The 23,448-nt window shown below is 41.1% G+C and overlaps 1 protein-coding gene across 1 annotated transcript in view; it reads right to left on the bottom strand.

The window, feature by feature from the left end:
- LOC124155829 (trithorax group protein osa-like) overlaps nucleotides 1–23,448 on the bottom strand; it is an 846,253-nt gene that overhangs the window by 693,802 nt on the left and 129,003 nt on the right. The window lies entirely within an intron of this gene.

Consider the following 23,448-nt stretch of genomic DNA (forward strand, 5'->3'; position numbering starts at 1 on the left):
GCATACTTCAATATAAAACTCCACTACCGGCCATGACTTCGACACTACTATGTCTACTTCAAAGAAGAATGACATAAGAGTGTTGAGAATTGGGGGTCGGCAGTGGAGTTAAATTTATATTTAAGTGTCAAAATTACTATTGTTGTTTATATTTTAAATCATGTATACTTTAATGGAGTCGGGGCGCAAGTTCAGGTGCGTTGGTCAGTGCGCTGAGAATAGTAGAGCCAATGACGAGAGAGAAGGATATGATGGCACGAAAGTAGAGAAGGTTAAGAGAGAAGGAAAGAAAATATAATAAATAGTAAAATAAAAGAGAGAGATGGAGACGATAGAAAAAAGCTGAGCAGGATAACAAAAGTATAAACGAGTAGTTGAGGACAGAAAAGAATATAGGAGGTGGGTAGAATGGGAATATGGTAATAAAGAGAAATTGCTCCCATAGACTGGGAATCGGACCAAAAACCTTAGGCTTTCCGGGCCACAACGAATTCCAGGTTCCTAAATTCCTAGTTCCTAATTTCCTATGCTATCCAGGATTATAAAACTAGAGCTGAAGGAAAAAAACTGACTTCATATCGATAGCTATGTTCTAACAACACGTATCTCAAAAATAGCAACTTTTCAGGAGAGCAAAGGCAACAATTTATATTTTTAATTGTAAACTGAAATTAAAAACCAAAAATTCATATGCTGAAAAAGAAGCATACATTTGTAAACAAACAGCTGTTTTTTGCTTGAATTTTATTTTTTTAATGTCATCACACTTTGTTTAAGATACCTGTCTCAAACCGGCCAAATTTTGAGATGCGTGCTGTTAGAGCTTAACAATCGATATTCATATTCAGAACCCCAAGTCTAGTCATTTTTGGCACACAAAAAAATGTTATTCATTCAGACTTTTGTTATAGATAAAGAGGATGGAACTGGTGATAGGAGGAGAGACCTAAATTTGAAAGAGAGTGAGAAAGTAGAGTCAAGGTAGAAGTAAGAATAAGTGAGAGTAATCAGACAGATGCCAAAACAAGATAGCAGAGGAGGATAGAGAAGATAAAGGAGGAGGAAAGGATGACGAGAAGAGGGAAGTGGAAGAGAGGAACAGGGGAGCCATTCGCGTCAAAAACCTTTGAACTGATTCCCTTTCCAATGAGTTAGGACCTTCTCCTTTCCTCTTCCTATGCTCTTGGATGCCGTCCACCTTTCCCTACCCTTTTCCCTCGTCCGAAAACGCCCGCTTTTCGCTCCCCCACCCACGCAAACAGCTTGAAAGCCCTTTTTCGACCCTCCTCGGCCTCTCCTATTCGCCCCACCCGCGTCTCATCCGCCTCTTCGCGAACCCACAAACATCAGCATCCATTACGGCACCACGCCCATGTCCGCGACCCCAAACCCCCACCTTCACTTACTTCACCTCCCAAGCTTCTTCCCTCGTTCTCCCCAAACCCCACTCACACAGGAAAATTCTACCTTACATACATTTAGAAACACATGCAATTTTCCACGATTATTCCCTTTTACTCCCGACCTAGGTTTTTTATATTACTACATCATCTTCAAGACAAAAATAAACTTCTAGGAACCGTTTGTATAGGTATATAATAGTTATAGGACCTATTTTGTACCTTAGAGATGGTGGAGTAAGACTGAATCCTAGGTCGAGAGTAAAAGTTTATAATCGTGGAAAATTGTATGTGATTCTTTCATTGGAGAAAAATTTCCACTCCATCACGCTTATTTCTCCTGATTTTATTCGACCTTGAATTTTGATCCGGGTCATTCCAAAAAAAGAACGAATGAATGAAAAAAGATTCCTCATCTTCGCTTATTCTTGCAGAATAGGAAAAATACATGTATATAACTACTATTTTCTAGGTTCGCTTTTTCTTGTTCATTCTTTCGAGCTTCAGGATTGGGCTACTTAGTGTAAAAGGAAGATACCTACATTGGTTCACTAACCTTATCTTTGTAATTCCAGGATCACTTCTGGAAGTCAGGAAATAAAAATGCATGTATCTAAGATCCTTTTTTCCCAATTCGGTTTTTCTACTTCCACCAGTGAACTATCATTCTTTCGTCGTTCAACATAGGGATACCAAGAGAACAATATATTATGGTTCATTAGTCTTTGTTCCAGAGTCACGTCTTCATCTAGTTCTTTAGTTTAGTCAGGTTTACTTTATTTTAGTTAAGTTTCTAGTTTAGTCAGGAACCATTAACGCCCATACATTTATCTCGTCATAGTGATCCTCCTCCTGATCTAATAAACGTGGTGAAACGTCAGACATTGAGGGGATGGCTCCATTTCTCTTATGATTTCACCAAATACAAATAATTTTGAGAGAAATAAAAGCGGAAGAAAATGTTAGAGATGAACCACTTTAGCAGGATATTCACGATAATCAATTACTTCATGGTTAAAAATACCAAAATAAAAATTTACTAATGACTGCAGGGATGCAATACCACTTACTTACTAACACTATGCATTGAGAGGTAGCTTAAGTCAAACAACATCAAAACATAGGCAAAATATTGAGCATACCAGCTTATTGGTTGACTATTAACATAAATACATGTGCGATAACGATTCCATAGCGGTAAACAAAGACATGTGGGTTTACATCGACTTCAAGGGAAGTATTTGCCATAACTATCGAGAAGTTTAATGGACAAGTGTGTGACTATTACAAACGATAACGATAATAATGAGGAGGCTATAAAGTAAACGATCATCATGAAAAACATCAAGAAAAGTGAAAGAGACAAGTAGATGGAAGAAGAACTTCGGAGGAAATAAAAGCTGAAATATCACTGTTACGGCAGTATGTCTCAAAAATAAAGCGAGTTTTTTAAAGCTGGTTTCTCATCGAGAATGCCTCTTAGTACACTTCGCTTTCTCCGTTTGACGTCTCTCGCTCTTCATCCGAAGAGATAGAGAGAACAGCATAGAACTAGATGCCGAGAAAAGAGGGAAAGAATGGGACGAAATGAGGGATAGGACGAGGGATGCAAGGAAAAAAAGAGAAGGGGAGATTGACGCGGTCCGTGGGCAGATACAAATGGTCTTCATTTTCACGTTGATGGCATTTGGAGAGAGAGGGGCCAAGGTGGGCGAATCCGGGAGGCGGGGATGGGGTGGCATGGGGATGGGGGTGGAGGCTAAAGAAAGGCGTGAGGGGGTGGGTCGGGTGGAATATGGTGGCGAAATTGGGATGCGGCACACAGAGACTTAAACCGTGAACTAAATGAAATACAAAGGAAAACTGCGCGATTGGTCAAAAGACTCGAAGACTACTATGAACTAGGATATCAAGACGATTCCATTCATTCCTTATAATTTATCGTAATTGATTATTAAGAACTAGCAGGCCACTCGGCGTTGCTCGGGAAGGATAATGGGAAGCCAGAAAAATGGGGGATTTGCAGGATATTTATGTTTTCTCTTTGACAGTATCAAGTGATATACCTACCAACCGTTGATGTTGTATGACTTGACGTATCTATGTTAATGAGAAATCAACACAAAGGACGCGTCCGACGCAGACAAAAGTAGCACTATAGGATTCGGGAATATGATAGGAACAAGTACTAATTTTGGACGCACTCCGTGCCGCCGTATGGACAAGCATAGTAGACAGACAAACAGAAATCCCCTTTTATACAAAAGATGATGCATACATAGATGAGGAATTTACTTATTTCACCCTGCAGAGCTTCAAATTTTATACTTCAAGTATTCTACCAGTTAACGTGGAAGTGCATGGAGAATTTTACGTGTTACCCTGGCATTTCCCCCCTCCCGATTTCGACTTCCCTTTTCAATCCAAAATAAGGCTTATTTCCTTTCATTCTACCAAAAAAATCCTATTCTCTTCCTTTCCAACACCTCCCCTTGACTAGCATTCTTCCCGCCATTACGATCATCTTTAACCACTCCCCACTCACTACCCATATCATTCAAACCTCCTGTCTTCTCCGTATCGCATGCTGATGTTTCCTCACATTGTGTCCATATGTGGCGCTTCATAACCCATCGCTTGAGAAATAAATGAAGAAATTATAAACACTCCATACTACAATAATGAATACAAAACGAAATAAGTTATTCTAAAAGGTTCACTCAACAATTCACAAATGATGGAAATGGAAGAGTAGTAAGTATCCAAGAAAAATCCATGATAATAACTACAAATGGTAAATTCCACTCTTTGATGAAAATTTCAACTACCAACTATGGTTTCGATTTTCTATGCCATTTTCAAGGTCCTTGTAGTTTTTATCATGGATACACCGCACTTCCACCAAGTTAAGCCTGAAACAATTTATACGTAAGTAGCAATCATGTCATGTACTTGCAAGACGCTAAACGTGCCTGCTTACTGTCAAAAGTAAGACCAGCAATGGGTAAAGTAGGAGGAATCAAGCTTAAACACCTGAACCAGATGTTGGGTGAGAGAGTTAAGAAAGAACCGATCCTATTGAATTAATGACTCCTTTGAAAGGAGGAGAAGCCAACTTCAAAACCGCGTGGAAAGAGTAGGCGTTGAACGCGAAAGAGATGCACGTGAGAAATAGTTAGGTGGTCTGAAGACGCCGCGGCTTTTAAAAAAAGAAAACGAAAACACAGCTAGAAGATTAGAAATTACTCCTCGGAAGGATGGCATGTGATGAAATAAAGGCGAGTAGAGTGGAGAGATGAAAAGGACGCCGCGTGCAGGGAGGGTATTCTTTTCAGCGACGAACATCTGACGCACTTATCTCCGCCCGAGCGCAATGGAAATGAATGAATTCGTCGAAAACATCAAAGGGGGAGAGAGAGAGGTGTGGCCCGCAATAATACGCGCTCAAAGAACATTCGACCACGCCCCGCAAACACATTCAGCTCTCGATTAAGTGGTTTTTCTGGGGATAAAACAAAAAGACTCCTTGGCACTGCGGTAGTTCGTCTAGTAGTCCTCATCGGGTAAGAACTGAGACCATGGAAGACAGAAACGAAATGATACAACGAGATTTCACGCCCCCGAAAGACTGGAGAGATCAATCGTAAGACTGCCAAAGTAGGGCATGGTCTCCCATAGAAGGAAGGGACTTCTATTAAGCCCTCGATGGGTGGCAAAATCTCTTACATTATGCACAACTCATCAACACGGGTATCGGCAGAAAAAAAACTCAATGGAACCACCAGAGGTTCTCTTCGCCAAATTTCATTCATCCTACTCGACGATTTCACGTTAATTTATTACACAAGGTGGCTGTTAAACACTCAAGAATTGGAAGCTGGAAATCGTAGATGTAAGGCACAACAAATTCAAGCACAGAAATTAATTATTATTATGAACGGGAAAACTACATATCGAAATGCCTCGCAATCAGACGTAAAAAATGTAGTACCTACAACTTCTTTGGAGAAATAGTAAAAAATATAAATTCAGTCACTTGAATATAGCAGGATGAATATAGCAAATAGCACTTGAATATAGCAATGAGCTAATTTAGTGAGTAAACATATCGTTCATTTACGTCGCTGGTTAGCTTCGGAAACTCTCTAAGTTCCTCTCCGAAAAATTTGAAGAAACAGCAATACAAACCTTAATTCAAGATCTAATGATGCAGTGAATTTGAGAACGTAAATAATACTTCATAATAGGATGTCCAGTACCAATGTCATGAATCCAAACAAGTCCCTTAATTCGAAACACATTAGTTATTTGGTCTATCTCAAATTTACACTTTGCTATAAACGAAATTATTAGGTGAAGTTGGGATTGAAATTAATGTAGAGGAGGAGAAGCCATTAATCATCTTAGAATTGCCTAATTTAAGAGAGAGCAAGTGACAACAACAGGAATTTTAAAGCAGTAACGGTTGGCATGAAAAAGGTGAGAGAGACGAAGAGAAAGGGGAAGAGGTGTCGCCGTCATATTAGGAGGAAAACACATTAAGTTCACGGGGTGACGACGGCCGTAATCAGTAGGCTGGGAGCCAGACGACGAGGGATGGGGGAAGAAATCAGACAAGGTTTACAGAGTGACAAGCGGGCGTATCCGAAAGTGTGTGCGAACCGAGAGGTGGTAAACACGGAAAAGCAAAGACGCAGAATAAAAGTGAGTGCAGTAGAGCGTCGATTATCCGAAAGTCGGTCATCCGAAAAGTCGGTTAACCGAAAGCCGAACGAAAGCAAAGTCACCAAGTCAAAATTCTATGTACTGTATGTGCAATCCCTGCTTTATGTGTTACCTACACATCATATTTGTACTTTTGTGTGCTATTGAAAAGTATTTTGTGTTTCTAGAACAAAAAACGTGTTTATTTCTTGGTGGCCCATCCATTCCCCTACCCTCAACAAAGAACTAGACGTTGTTTCCAGTGATATTCGATTATTCGAAAATCGATTATCCGAACACCCCTCTGCACCAACTGTTTCGGATAATCGACTCTCTTTTGTCTTATGGTTACATGAGAGACTGCAATTGGGGATACAATGCTGCCCCGGTCGCTTGAACATTGCTTTGTGGGTGCACGATGCGAGAAATTTCATGGAAATGAAGTTGGCTAGAGAGCCGAATATCCAGAAATGGGCATTCATATATTTTTAGCCTATTTCCGTCCAGAAAACTTTCTGCTTGAGACACTGAAGATATTTAGGTATACAGGGTGGTATCCAGAAGAAGTAGGACTGTTTTTTTTCCGCACGGGCAGAAAGATTGAGGGGGGTCTGCAATACCGGATGTTGTGGGGGGGAGTCTTGGGAACAGATTTTGATGTGTGGAATTCGCCTGTGTGCATTAGTTGAGTGTGGACTACTGTTTTCGTGACCTTCTGTTTTGACGCCTCGTCGTTGGTTGCGATGGAGCAAAATTTAGAGCAGCGGTGCGTCATCAAGTTTTGCTACAAATTCGGCAACCGACACCAAGAAAATGCTTCCGCAGGCCTACACGGAGGATACCATGAGCCGTTCCTCGACATTTGAGTGGCACAAGTTGTTTCGGGAGGGCAGGGAGGTCGTCGAGGACGACCAACGCGCCGGGCATCCGTCAATCTCGAAATCGAAAGTGAAATCGATGTTGATTGCATTTTTTGACTGTCGTGGAATTGTCCATAAGGCACCAAAGGACTTCTCCCTGTTCCCCAGGATCAAGAGGCACCTCAAGGGGCATCGTTTTGAAGAGGTGGAAGCGGTCCAAGCGGCGACGACGAGGGCGCTGAACAGCATCCCGGAGGACGACTTCCGGAAGGCCTTCACGACCTGGAAGACTCGCTACAAGAAGTGTGTGGATGCCCAAGGGGCCTATTTTGAAGAGTATTGAGTCGATGTATCAAAATGTTCAATAAATAAATTTAAAAAAAATCAGTCCTACTACTTTTGGATACCACCCTGTATTGCTCCTATGGTCGCCTTTAGTAATCATGAGTACGTGATCTGTACCATTGACTTATACAACAATAGCGTTATTTTCATGCTAGTTTCCATTAGAAATCTCGTTTTTATTTAACTATGCGTCTATGAAGAAAGAAAAGTGTCAGGTAAGAAAATCTATTTATAAATTCTTCACTATAAAGCTTTTTCCATTTCTTATAATAATGCTAAAAATAAAGAGTTATTACGTGTATATACCGGAATAGAAAGATGACACAATACACCTATATTCTCGAGGGGCACAAGACCTCATGGAGCCAATCAGGAGTTTTCTTCTATTCCTTCCAAAACGTCTTCATTAATGGGCTCGATTCCTATTGGCTTTGAAATCATCGTAGAGTTAAAAATTGACTAATAAACAAACTTCAAAATTAAAAAAGAAATATTAGAGGATGTGATTTTTCGATGATTTTTCGTCAGTTGGAAAAATCAATTGGCAAAAAAAAATGCCCACCTTACATGAAAACCACAACGGAACAATGGAAAGGATGATTTCTTGTTGCAAAGAAAAGACGGCCATTAAATGGCGACCATGGGAAACGAAATTAAGCGTATCTTTCGGCCATATATTTTATCAACTGAGATGAAACGTTTTTGGTGGACATCCTCCCTCACAGACGAGACGAGCAGCATGCAAATCAAGTCATTCCGGCGCAACGGACGAGACAGGAAAATCGCATGAAAGCACTCGTCTTTTTTTTTAACGGGTGAAAAAAACGTCAGACCTCATATGTTTATCGAATCCGAGGGAATATACTCCAATTTTAGAACATAAAGGTTTTTCATCCGACTCCTTCAAATGACAACGACCCTCTTTCACTCCACATTTATGCTCCGGCAATCTGCGCTTCCCTTAGCATTTGAGACTGCCCATCAAGCAGAGAGATTTCGGATTTGCTCGAGAATGTAGAACCTGACATTTGACATCGAGACAGACGAATGGCACCCGGGATGCACGAGATACATTGACGACCTCATACAAAGACCACCATCTCTTTTCAATCACTGAGATCCTATGTGGAATACTAACTTGTTTTGAAAGGGATTTTCGGGATCTCGTCCCCATTAGAATGAAACGGCCGCAAGCAAGTCACATTCAATAATGATGACGATAAATTGATTCAAATGGGCATGAAAAAAAAACGCTACAAGAAAGAAAACGCTTTGGGAAACCTAATTTAAGAAAAATACGTCGAAAAGCACTGGAGGATATGTACAGAAATTGAGATGTATTTTTAAAAATTAGGTTCCAAAGGAAAGTCTTTATATCCTCTGAAGCTGCAGAACTAAACTATGAATATCCATGAAAAAGAGGTATTGTTGAATATATTTGAAACTAAAAACTCCAAAGGCACGAGCATAAAAAATATCTCATCCGAGAATAAACTGTCTCAATGATACAGCCAGCCCTGAAGTTCACTCACAGATATGTGACCAAATGCAGTCTCCAAAAATAAATGTACGTAAATTAACACTATAATTTCAAGGGGTAAGCTGGTAGTTTTCATTTCCCTCCTACAATAATGGCAATAGTCAAATCATTAACCGGAAGAACCTTTTAACGTAGTATTCATCCATGAAATGAATAATGACGGAAACTCAGGTGACAAAATTGTTGAGCTAGAACTAAAAATCTGATTCCCCAAGGAAAATTATTTATCAATCTATTATCAAATCTTTTCCCATTATCCTAAATTATTAACGGAGTATGGAGTAGGCCATATGATACAGTAAAAATATCAGAAATGTTTAACATCTTCAAATTGACTTCAATCAAATCAAAGAATACCTTAATGCCAAAGATGAAAGCAGGAATAAACCTTAATTAAAATTTGGCAAGCTTCTCACCGATGGTCTGATGCGGGTTGAGCCTTAGCTTTAAACCATAAATGTGAGAAACAATTTCACGATCGTGAATGTTCCATGAAAACGATTCCCTCACCATAAATCACGTTGATAGAATTATTTCTTAAATCACCCATTCGACAACGTAACGAAATGCAATGGCGACAAATTTCCTCCTAGAAATTTTTTCACGGCAGCCACACTATTTTTCAGAATGTCTCCCCTTCATTCAACAAGAAAAGGGTTTGCGATACGTTCACGTCAAGACAATTCCTTTCTTGCTCGGCCATAATCAGATTGACGCAAAAAAATCAAAATAACACTCTATTGAACCATTTTTGCCTCGTTCCTTCTCCTCGGATAGCACACAAAAATTCACCCACTCACTCTACTGCATCACTGGGGGACGAGGAAGGGACTTTGAGCGGTCACGACCAAGAGGACTGACTGACAGGACAAGGGACGACGAAGCTCCCTTTGATTGACGCGAAGGCAAGAATCCAACCCCCACTACCTCCGAGACCCTTAAACGCACAAGGCCTCACAACCCCTAAAAACCCGAGCCGCTACCTCCATTTTCTCCGGCCAACAAATCATTCCCCCCGAGGAGATAGAAAGTTATGCCGGCGAAGAGGAGGAGGTGGATGCGGCGTGCTGTGGCTTCCACTTTTCTTCCCCCTGGTCAACCGCTGCGAGTCAAAGGGACTTCGGGTAGGCAACTCACGCACGATTCGATCCCGAAGGAGATTCGATGGAGAGGGGGAATGGGCAAGGAGGGGGTGATGGTGGTTGATGCCGCGCGGACGAGAAATAAAAGTTGATAGGGACGGGAGAGGTTGTTAGGAGCACACGCTAAAGCCACCACCATCCCTCGCGAGGGAGTGAGACAGGCGGGGAGGGAGGGGAATTCAAAAAACCACCCCGCTTAAGGAGACGCATTACCCCCTCTCGACCAGTGGCGCAGCGAGGGGGGGGGGGGGGTTTGAGGGATTAAACCCCCCCCCCCAGAGCTAAGGGAAATTTAATCCATTTTACTTAATTAGATTGACATTAATAATAGATTAGGGTAAGGATTAATAAAATATCCCTCAAAGAGCCGTAAAACTCACCATTTTGAACCATTTATCTTAAAATTCCGCAGTTTATTAATCTCGCACCTACCGTTATATCCTGATGGGTATTCCATACCCCCACACACCCCGGTATTAGTTGCACCTGAACCCCCCCCCCCCCCACCCGGCCTTAATTCCTAGCTGAGCCCCTGCTCTCGACCGGTCGTTCTCCGCCTCTTGTCTTCATAGATTACTTAGTCGCAAGTTATCATCTTGAAATCTTCATAGTACATATGCAACAGATTTGCAAACACTAACCTGAAAATTTTAAATTTAAGAAATCAGGAAGAGAACTGCGTTAGCAAAAGAGGCGTTCATTGATAGGAAGGGGCTAATGAGAGGATTAAAGTAAAGGCCTATTTACACGATACATTAACACGTACGAGTCAATGTCTGCTTGCGTGAATGATTTTTGTGGACCGGAAGGGGACATGTACGAATGCATGAACCACATTAGAACAGGTTATAATTTCCGTTCATGCATTCGCACAAGTTGGGTGGCTACACGGTACATTTTGGTGCTATCTCACGTTCATACGTTTAGATATTAACTCACACGGGTTAATGTACCGTATAAACAGGCGTTAAGAGTTTAAAGAAAAGATAAGTGAAAAGTCTGGATATGGAATGTAGCGCTTTACGGTGCGGAAGCGCGGACACTAAAGAAGGAGGACGAGAGAAGATTGGAGGCGTTTGAGGTGCGGGTGTGTAGAAGAGGGGAGATGGTGAAGTGGACAGAGAGGAGGAGGAACTACGAAGTGCTGGACATAGTGGATGAGGAGAGGCAGCTTTTAGATGAGATACGATAGAGACGAAAGGTATGGATGGAGAGAGTAATTGGCGGGGACGAGATATGAGATGTTAATAACAGTGTTGGAGGGTAGAATGTTAGGTAAACGAGAGAGAGGAAGGAAAAGAATAGGATTTTTAGATATAATGAAGGGGAGTTTGCCTTATTGTCAATTGAAGAGAGAAGCTATAAAGAGGATGGAGACTGCTAGGACACTTCTTAAATACTCCATGCAAACTTATCTTAATCGGTTGGAAACTTTGATATTAACAATTTAAAATTTACATAAGAGAAAATACTGAGTAGATATTTTCAAATATGTTGAACAGATAAACGTTGAAGAGGTGAGGAGAGCGAACGAAGTGTTGGATGGTTCGTATGAAGAATCCGTGGGGTAGGTAAAAAAATAGTGGGGAAGCTGGACACTTCTTGAATACTCCTTGAAAACTGCCTTAATCGGTAGAATACTTAAATAATAACAAAATCAAAATTTATATCACAGAAGATACTGAAAAGATATTTTCAAACATAAGGAACAGATAAGTTTTGAAGAGGCAATGGTATAATAATTCTAGTTCCGATGAACCCGTTGGGGTGAAGAAAGCAAGCGAAGTGCGAGGGTGGTTTAGATGAAGAATCCCTGGGGTAGGTAAAAAAAATAGATCGGAGGGGTGGTGAGGTAACTCAAAAAGAGATGGAGGGAAGAATCTTGAGAGACTAACAATGGAGTGGAGGGAAGCGAGGGTGAGAGGGGAAGACGGGAGCGAGTAACGCCAGACATCAATCTTCGTAATGTGACAATAACCTCTTGATTCGGCAGTCCGCCCGCATTCCTGGCGAAAGATATAAATCGTACAAAAGCGGTCGAGAGAGAGAGAGAGAGGCCGACTCTCTCAGAGGATGGCTTACGCTGGATGACGAGGAGACGGCGGGAAGGGATGTCGGCAGTGAGGCACTTTTGTTCCGTGGTCTTCCGTCAAGAAGAAGCCCTGACGAGCGGCGGCTCTAATTTTTCTCCCCCGCCACTGCAGGGGGAGACACCACCACCCCCGATTACTAGTAGTCCCCTTGTGCTATCCGCACCCCACCCCCACGTCCATCACAAGCAATAGCCGTCCTAGTCCCTTATCTCACTCACTACCCGCTGCTTTTCACTCAGCCATCTTCCTCCTTGCTACAAGTCTCTCATTTATAGGAGAGAGATCCTTACGGCCGAATAATTAACTGGATTTATGACTATAAGACACGGTCTCAGGCGTTACTTAGAGGAACTGCTTCATCATAGAATAAAGTACTTTGTTCTATTCCCCACTTTATTTTAAATAGTACGACCCGGGTTTCTGCATCTCGTGCTATCATCCTGGTGATAGCATGAGATGAAGCATTCATATCTCCTCCGAATTAACTTTTCCCAGGGAGGGAGACCTCAAGTAGTAAGGAATGAAGTTAATTAATAAGTTATAAACGGGATAGGCGTATCGTAGCGAGGCGATGGAAAAACCCCGAATCGTAACATACATTGACCTACACTCCAAGAACTATTTTAACATGGCAATACGAATGCCTAGTAAATATGCGAATTCCCCGTAAAACACGGGTAGAAAGATAAATATTCACCTCGAAAAAATCAATAAGCCGAAACAGGTGAGGAATTTAAGTATTACTGCATCTTTGGCAATCGGGAGTCACAGTTTCCAGTTCCGACTGCACAAAATGAATTTCTTCATGATGTATTCAATTTTAAGGTTTAATAACCTATGAAAAATTCTGAAAGTCTGTATCGGAACAGCCGCTGGCTTCCAGGATTTTTCCATCGTATGGGTTTAAATCTCCTCCGAACTAACTTTCCCTAGGGAGGGAGATCTCAAGTAGTAAGGCAGAGGAATGAAGTTAATTAATACGTTGATATGCGGGTCGTAGCGAGGCGATGGAAAAAACCCGAATCGTAGCAACAGACACGATTTTGAGGGTGAATTCCAAACGGTGATCTTTATGAATTCTCGGAGTCACATGTCATACTACCAACAGAGTATCCAGGCTGAAAAAAATAGTTTAGCTCACCGCGTGCATTCATGCCGCCGAAGTGTCCTCACGACCTTCCCGAAGCGAAAAATAAAAATTTGCGATAAAATAAAAAAAGGCTCAGAAAGACAATCGCGTAGAAATTATCTCCCATACGAGACCCTAATTAAGAGGAAACTGGGATTCCCAAAGAAAAATTAACGGTTGTTCCATAAGTTAAATTCTCTCAGTGGAACCCTGATAAAAGTCATCAGGTACCGTTTTTTCTGAAATTAGGCTACTGCCCTCATTCAGTATTTGATATGAGATAGCACATAAAAAACCAATTTTATATTACATTTTTCTTCCAGGAATGAGTTTACCTGTATGAAGTCTCAACTGCATTAGAACCCGAAAGTTTTGCAGCAATTATGGAAAAATATACCATCAAATAATTTGTATTGAAAGAAGTCACCTATGGAGAAATTCATTACAGTTTCTCCTGATGTTTGTCTTAATATTCAAACACATGTCACAAAACAGTGGAAACATTTTGTTTTTCTTAGCAAATTATGAATAATATGAAGAAAATTATCCCAAATAACTTCTTCGTCGCGTCTATATGTGTGTATTGTAAAAGATTCGCTTCTTATTTCAATCAAAAGATTTTTAATAAGAGGTTTTACACCCAAAGTATGCTCCATTTTTCAGGTGCATGTTAAAATTTCACTTATGTTTCTATGCAGAATTTAAGTTTTTTCCCGGCGTATGCTAATCAGGAAGAGTTTTCGGGTTTCCCACCGGGAGTAGATTTGGGTCACAAGTCCCAACGTTTCGTCCGTAAGTAAAGTTGATATCTATCGCTTCTTTGACAAATCGGTCCCAATAATTGTCCGTGCGGCATAGAAATTTCGTGCTTTTGAAATCCACTCTGTGACTGAGGTCTAGGCAATGCTCTTCCACCGCTGATTTCAGTGGGTAGAATAGGCATATACATCTTTCATGTTCTGTCCGTCTTTTTTCTATGGTGCGGCCTGTTTCCCTAATGTAAACGTGGCCGCATTCACATGGGATGTTGTATACTCCCGACGTTTCGTAATATTCGTTGTAGCACTGTTTATTTTCGTTCCTATCCAGTTTTCCTAATAAGAATTCTTCATTCATAGCCTCCACATTTCTTCTGCACCCCTCAGTTCGTGGCTAAGTTCCTCCTGGGTTAGCATCTACCCACAGCTACCATCTCAAGTCGGTCCTCCCACAACACCGACAATCAGCTCCCTCTACCCCTCCATACCCTCTCTCCCTGCCCATACTCCTCTCCTTGCCTCTGACAACGACTTTACTTATGACCGCGAGAAGATTCCATTGAGAGACGAAGAAACAGAGAGAGAGAGGGAGAGAAGGAACTTGCCCGGGGTAAGAGATGAATTTAACGTCCCGACTTTGACGGTTATGTTTGTTTTGTTCCCTTCCTTGAGCAGCGGCAAGCCTCTTCTTCTTCTTTTTCCCTCTTTTCGTCGGCTACCTACCAATCTCGCTTGATTGACTCATTTCATTCTCCGGAATGATGGCACAAAAGGAACTTTTTGAGCCGGGACGGGAGGTGATTTCTCAAATGGTCTTGCAGCATTAGTTACAAAAAAGGTTCCGACGCCCGGTTAGCCGCTCGAGGAAAGTTTTTCTTCGCTCCTGGTTAGAGAGAGATAGAGAGGAGAACGAAGACGTAGTAATTAGTCGAGAGGTCATATTTTTTGCGCGCGGAAACGGGTGCTGGGCATGTAAACATAGCATTGGATAGGGTTAGCGTAGCATTGAATAGCATTGAATTTCTCGTAAAAATTAAAAGGGACGAATTTCACGACCTAGATGTTTTACTTTTAAAAATTGTGCGTCAGGAAATTTCCCACGCAATCGGATAAAGTGGAGTGAAGCCGGCCGAAGTGTAGGATGGCAATCATTTCCTATCATCTTCCGGGTCATATTATGATCGAAAAAGGCAATAGCATCAATCATTTAAAAGATATTTAGTCTCCAATTTCTCGCGAATACTGCACTGAATCGTGCGAGTGTAATTCAGGTACCTTTGCTTAGTGCGCGTAATCCCATATATAGTGGCTACGACTTCATGTATCCACAATTGAAAATAACTGCAAGAAATCAATTCTATGGTTCCCTTAATTATAGATAAAATATCAATTAAACTGGAATCCATCACATTGTACAGCTAAGATGCCAGTGAAAATAGATTAATCTGTCATTTCCCACGTTTATGCCATGTGATTAACAAAAAAGACTATAAAATCAATCATTTGAAATATATTTAATGGTTAAACTACTGTAGTGAATTCTGTCAGAGTAATTCAAGCACTTGTGCTATCTTGCGCGCAATCGCATATCTATTGGCGACGACCTCATGGACTAGGAATGGAAAATATCTACAAGAAAGGTTAATTTTTCACCACTCACTTAATAGGTACTTATCTAAGTGTAGCCAACTTTGAACGACTGATGATTCACAAAATTAAAAGCATCACGCAAAAAATAGCCTACCGGGTATATTCAAAAGAGTTCTTTTACAATCGGTGCAACTTCGAGAGTCTCTAAATATATGAGACTCAATATAATATGCCAGAGGATCTAGGGGCAATACGCATCTCAATTTCGGCCGTCAAAAAATAAAATTCCCGATGAAACAAACGACGGCGCCGGTGCGAACACGCCGCGGAACGGATACGCACGTCCTTCACCGCGATGAAACGTCGGAAGCTGGCTAAGTATCTGGTTTGACGCGGGACTGCGGATCAAAAAAAGAAGTAGTAAAGGCGGCAGCGGCGGTGGAGGAGGAAAATAAGATCCCGAGTACTCCATGAAAAGGATAAGTCACTGTCAATCACCATACCAAAAGACCGTCAGTTTCCTCGCCGGATGGTTTGAAGAAGGAGAAGGCTGGATGGGAAGGGTAGCTGCGAGAGACTGGGACGAGTTTCTTAGGATGGTCGGATGCGAAGAGAGGCGTTGATAGATGATGTAGAATTATAGAGGCACGAGAAGGGAGGAGGGAGCGGAGGGAATCAGTTGAGTGGAGAGCATGTGGATGGATTATTTCATCTCCCCGGCTCTTTTTTTTCCCCTTCCCTTCGCGGCCTTCGCCGTCTTCTTACCTTCGCCTTTCAAGCGCCATGACGTCCCTGACCAATTAGTGCCATATTTGGGAAAATTGAGAAGTGGATGAAGTTTTCAAGATGATTGAGCAAAAAGCAGAGGGTGATAGAGAAGGCAAGTTTACTGTGCCATTCCTCTCTCGCATGGCACACGGCTGCTATTACCTCTTCTATCTTAGATGTAACCCCAACGAATACCCACAAGTCTAGGTACTTTTGATGCTATTGTGCGTCTCCTATTTATCAAGAACAGGAAAAGTATAAGAAACGTTAACTTAACTTGCAGGCAACGATGAGACAAAGAACATCAACGTAAAGTATTCTCGTGATAACACTGGCAATTACTCAGTGATTCAAGACGAAGGTTTATTTGGATAGGTGAGCGTAGAGCTCATCCCGGATTACAGGCGTGTGATATCACACATTCAGGCCCCTGTAGGGGTGGGGAAAATTTCTCGCCTGGTAATCCAGGGATCGGGGGTTCGAATCCCGCCTGGGTGGGTTTTCTCAAACCGGGTTCTGGATGTGCCTGTTCATCGACTGAATTGTAAGGAACGACTCTATAGCCTTAAATTCGGTTGATTAATTAAAGAAATTTATAATTATTATTAAGTAATATTATTTTTAGGTAGACAAGTTATTTTACTTCGGGATCTCTCAGTTGGAGGATTCTTCTTTGAAAATACCAATGGCTTGACCCGGGATTGAAACAAGGACCATTCTATTCCATTAGTATCCCAAATATCGCTACCACGGTCCATGTGATAAAATACGCGTAGCACCCCATGTGCACCGAAAATATGCCTAGAACACGGCGGAATCAAGCAGGTATTTGACACAATTCCAAGCTATCCCCATGGAGTGGAAAAATCGAAAGAACAAAAATGTATGGATAATAAAATTGAGAAATTTGAGCAATTACTCAATTAAGTACTTAGCCTTACCATACACTATTTTCCTGGTATAGAATAAAATAAAATTACTTTGTTCTATTCCGCACTTTATTTTAAATAGCACCACCCGGGTTTCTGCACCTGATGCTGTCATCGGGCTTTCAGCATGAGATGCTGAAACCCGGGTCGTGCTACTTAAAATAAAGTGTGGAATTGAACAAAGTAATTTTATTTTATTCTATGATGAAGCAGTTCCACAAAGTAACGCCTGAGACTTGTCTTATATTATTTTCCTGACGCTTACCTGAGACAAACTAGATAAATGAGCATCCCTACGGTCAATTGCACCTGCCATTATTACGCCTTCCGAAATGCTTGAAACGTTATTCATACCACACACTGACGGACACAAATATCCATTAGCGAAGGTATACTTAACACGTCCTTTGAATGGGTAATGGATAGCAAGTAAAAAAAACCTCTCGAGACGCAAATACACAGATTACGGCACATCCAAACGCCCAAGGCTATCGACATTTAGTTACAAAAAAATAAACCACTGACCGAAAGCCACGCTGCCTCCGCCGCTGCTAAAAATGCAACTTTCCTTTTAAGCTCGGAATTACCGACGATCAAAAAAAAGAGAAAAAAACGCAATTTAACGCTAGAGCGCGTCGAAAATTAGATGCAAACAAGCCGGCGCAAGGCTCTAAAAATTCCAATCACATACGCCTACACATCCCGCGCACTTAGTTCTCTCTAGCAACGGAGAAAGAGCCGGCGAAACATTTTAACCGACCACCTGTTCCTCACTCCCCGCTCTTCCGCCTTTAGATCGCATATTCTTGTTTCCCCACCCCCACCCTTTCCTCCCTCAGACCCCCTTCCCCGTCCCAAAGAAGGCAAAGCCCTTCCCTCTCACTTCACCCCCCGCAGGAGGATCATGAGCACTATACCGACTTAAATTCCGTCCATTAAACACGAGAGGGAAAAAAGGAAGCCCGGTGGAGATATGAAGACACCAAGTTTCCCCGTGATGGAATAAATGCGCCACTATGATGGTGTCGAGGAGAGAGGGAGAGATGGTTTAAAATGGCGGGGAATTTAAGTTGCGGGAAGACGTATGTATAGGAAGAACTCGTGAGAGGAGGGAAGACAAAGAGAAATGGGAGATAGTTAGAAGGGGCTTACCTCGCGACTTGGAGGCTGGGAGGGATGAAAAGATAAACGACACGGAGATTACAATAAATTTAATACTCGAGAAGAATGATAAGAACCGTATTTTTTTATCTATGTCTCACTATTTTATTAAATATAAAATCAAATGGATCGACCGAGTTAGTAACGAGGAAGTTCTGAGAAGAGTAGGAGAAGATCAGCCTCATGAAAACCTTAACAAGAAAACGGAACGACCTTGTAGGCCACATCTTTAGACATGATGGCCTGATGAAGACAATCGTCGAGGGACAAGTGGAAGGCAAGAACGGAAAAGGAAGACCTCGGACAAAGTATATGGAACAAGTAAAGAAGGATGTGAAAGAGAATAAATGCGTAGGTGTGAAAAGATTAGCTGATACGAGTACTGAGTGGAGAGCTGCGTCAAACCAATCCTACGAGTGTTGACCAATGATGATGATAAAATTTTCCAGTTTCCTATACTAATATTGAAGTAAATACGTAATGGAGATGCAAAAACCAACAAAAATGGCGCAGGAAGATTAGAAATTATCAGCAACACAAAACCAGAGAAGCAGCAAGAAAGAGCCATTTTCAAAGATACATTTCAAATTTATCTCAATCAAACTATGAGGTACCCAGCATGCTCTGAAAGTGGCTCACACCTAAGAGTAAACATGAATGAAAGAGGGATTGTCGGCTGCTGCGCATGGGACCAAGACTGAAATAGCAAAATTCGAGATTCCGTGATGGAGGAAATATGTAGCAAGACAAGAATTTTCATCATCATGAATGGAAAATTCTTCCACAAAGTAAGGGAAGAATATATTTCCCATAACCACGCTATGGCTCTGATTGCCTGACTAAGACGACAATGTTTGATTTCATACTTTTTACGCATGCGTATTTCAACTGCAAATTTTTCTTCCATTAAATTTATTACTCGAGAAGCCTTAAAAATAACCATATTTTTTAAAATTACGTTCAAAAGATGACTAACAGGAAACATGGAGATATATGTATTTAATTTCAGTTACTATCACAAAATTAGAAGCCAGCGTGTGTGAAAAAATTGATAAATGCTCTAAGCTTGGGCACACGCCAAGGGGATGAGATGCTAAAGAAGCACCCCAATACGGGCTCGAACAGGAACAGACGGGAGGCCCAGGAGTATAATAATAATAATAATAATAATAATAATAATAATATCGTTTATTTTCGTAGGCACTGGGGCCCATGAGAAAATATAAGTACATCTTTCTACATTTCACATTGAGATAGATAAATAAAAGAAAAAGTAAATAAATATATATACATATACAGTCAAATGTCAACAGTGCATTTCGCCTAGTACATGAAAGAAACAATACAATATTTTCGACAAAAAAAATAATAATAAATAATCACACTTCGATATAACACACTAATTACAAAATTTAAGGTGACAAACAAAAGAAATATGAACAAATAGTGCACGTAAATTAAATTATTAATACTATAAACGCGTATTTTCATTATTAGGATTGTTAAACTATCGAAAGCTATAAGTTGACCTGGTCGCGTGATATTGCTAACTATAGTCAAACCATTACCAGAGAAATTATTTCGGAAAAGTTTCTGGCATTGAATTCCGGGGGGGGGGGGGGGGTCCATTTGGAGGTGGCGTACCTATGACTATCTCCCAAACGCATGAGGGGGTTTGAACCCGATATATATACCCGGTAAAATAAGTTGGAAAGCGGTTGAGTAAACATTAGATATTTCTTCAAAGCGAGCCAGCCAAAGGGATATAGACGCTCCATTCCAGAAGGACCTTTGCCCGAGGGACCCCGCCCACCCGAAGCAAACGATCCTCCCTTGAGCGATAAGAGGGGTCGCGGTTCCAAACCACACATGGCGCGGCGGGGGCCAACAAAAGAAAAGACGTCGCTTTGGTGAAGAAGCTGACGCTCTCCTCGACAGAGTTAAAAGGCGAAAAAGCCATCGCGAGTTGCTCAAAGGAGTGGCAAAGGCGTTAGGCCTCCCTCATTCATCACTTCGTACCATCTAACTCGGAGGTGAGCCGAGGCCGAAGCGTTTTAAGGGGGGGGGAAGTAGGGGGTTCAAACCCCCTCATGTGTTTGGGAGATAGTCATAGGTACGCCACCTACAAAAATGGACCCCCCCCCCCCCGAAATTCAATGCCAGGAAACTTTTCCGAAATAATTTCTCTGGTAATGGTTTGACTATAGTTAGCAATATCACGCGACCTGGTCAACTTATAGCTTTCGATAGTTTAACAATCCTAATAATGAAAATACGCGTTTATAGTATCAATAATTTAATTTACGTGCACTTCCACTCCATACATTAAAACTTGAACGTTCTCTTTTTCAATAACTTAAAATGGGGCAGAAAATAAAGAGCCACCGTTGAATTCAATAATTTTTATCATGGAGAAAAAATTGACGTTATTAGTGGAGACAGTACAAAGCTGCAATACTCAAACTAATTCTAATAAGGAAGGAAAAAAATTAATTTTCACACGTGAAAAACAGGTGATGTTTTGGTTTCGCACAGGTGAGGTTTTGAGGAATGATTTCCATTTTTTAAGATAACGGTGAGTACTGATATAGGTCTGCCGTGCATACCCCTAAAATTTCGCATCTTATCTCATAATGATATCTTAAGTATAAAACGAGTCATTCGCCTAAAAGTTTAGACGAAACACGACCGGTCGAGTGGAAGATAACGCGTCTTCATGACTCCTAAACCTTTCTATTTTACCGCAGATAGGACCCATGGGGTTCATTACTCATAACTTGATCGTTTCACTAAAATAAACAATGATACAGAAATGCACTACATTAAGGGTAAGTGCCATTAATCAATAAATACCTCGCAGGCCAAATGCAAAGTATGGGCCATTAATTCATTAATACCTCGAATGGTAAAAATCCGTTCCCATGATTCGTTAATACAAATGCATAAATATCCCTTACCTTCGTGCGCTCTAAACAACTTTGGAGTACATGCTTAACCGTGAAGGAGATAGAAAACTGCATAAGCCTACATATAAGCCGTAAGAAGAGGAGACGTTAGCAAAAAAATACCTAATGAAAAACATGGAGATATAGAGATTAAATTTCATCGGGGCCTTGGAAGGTTCCGCGAACGACAGTGAGGGAATGGCTGATCTAACGTCACCTCCGCATATTACGTATCAGTTTTACGTCCTATTACTTGAGATGGATGTGAAAACGCACGCGCTCCACCCTCCCACCGCTGGAGACCATTAAAAAAAATAACGCTGCGAAGGCATTCCAAGTGTAGGTACACCTATGAATGTTTATTTTTTCTACTAGCTTTCTAGCTACCGACGGCGGCGAGCACAAGTCCCTAGCTGCCTATCACGCCTTTTCCTTGCGACATATAGAACTCCGCCTTCGACTCTCCTGCTCTTTAAAATGCCCACGCCCAAAATGCTTCACGGCTCTAAAGGTAAATGCTCACTGCATCTATGCCTGTGCAGCTGCGGAAACTCCGGGGCTACGTGCTAGGCATAGTTTCAGTGGCGTAAGAAAAATATAAAAACACAATTGTTTGCTTCGTCATAACAGGAAGCGAAATATTGAAAAATCGTAAATTTACGAAATATTTATTTGAAAAATTAAGTTTTTTCGATTATGAAGAGTGTTAAAATTAGTTTAAAATCCTCTACATACTTAGTGCCCTGTTTTCAAACATTTTCCCCCTGGTTTGGACCCACTCCCGCTGAACGAAATTCCCGTCTACACCACTGTCTAGATTCATCATCATTAGTCAACAATCCTGAGATTGGTTTGACGCAGCTCTCCATTTCTCTCTCCTATCCGCTAATCTCTTCATAGCTACATATTTATTCTCTTTTACATCCTTTATAACCTGTCCTATATAACTCATTCGGGGCCGTCCCTTGCCCTTTTTCCCTTCCACTTGTCCTTCAACGATTGTCTTCATCAGACCATCGTGCCTCAAAATATGTCCAACTAAGTTGTCCCTTCTTCTACATAAGGTTTTTAGGTTTCTCTTTTCTCCCACTCTCCTTAGCACTTCCTGGTTACTCACACGGTCAATCCATTTTATCTTCATCATTCTTCGGTAGCACCACATTTCGAATGCTTCCACTCTTGATTTCTCTGCTGCTGTCAACATTACTTGTGCTTAATAGCATATATTTTTCTTTCTGAGCGACACGGAAAAAGGCCCAAAAGACAAAATAAAGTAAGACATATTTTACCAAACGAATAGTTATGGGAATTCGTCACTAAACTGATTTCTGGCCTCTGATGGATCATTTTTTGGTACTACTTATTGAAACGAAATATTTTTTTACTCTTCCAGGATATAATATACTCCAACAGCCGTCTATAGTTGTATTGATCTCCCAACCATCCTAAAACAAATATAGGAAGTGCAGTCAAATTTCAATTTAACTATGATATTCAAACCACGCGAAGGTCCACACACACGTGGTTTTATGCTCTTGCGGTCCTTGAGTAGGTATGACATTAAGATTTGCATGCAGCCTCAAAATAAGGGGCAACGACGGGAGTATAGAAGTTAAACCTCCCCCCCCCCCCCCAAACTTTGGGGAAACAGTCTTCGGTGTTGCCCCAGAAAATGAAACCCCCAAATGTACTCCCTCTTCAAGTCAAACCCTGGGAATTTTCAACTTAATTCAGCTAATTGCATAACATTTTTTCCCATCTTTTTCCTCATCAGCAGAAAGTGATGAAACATGCATTTTGAAAACAAATGAAACGTCTTTGTTTTACGAAAACAAATATAGGGTCACAAACTTTCTCTGCTGGGTGAAAAATATACGTTAAAAAATGTAAGCATCCAAATAGTGTTTTGGCATAGCAGGAAAATATATAACCAACTGGTATGAATGAATAAGGCCTATCAAAAGAAAAGGAATCACTGTATCGATGATGCTGCAGAATCTCTCCAGAAACTATCCTAAAAACACATAATTTATGATTTGTCAATATTTTCTTATTTTTCTTCTGCTTCTTTTCGTTTTTCACTA

This window comes from Ischnura elegans, chromosome 3, assembly GCF_921293095.1.
Source record: "Ischnura elegans chromosome 3, ioIscEleg1.1, whole genome shotgun sequence".
In the NCBI taxonomy this organism is placed as follows: domain Eukaryota; kingdom Metazoa; phylum Arthropoda; class Insecta; order Odonata; family Coenagrionidae; genus Ischnura; species Ischnura elegans.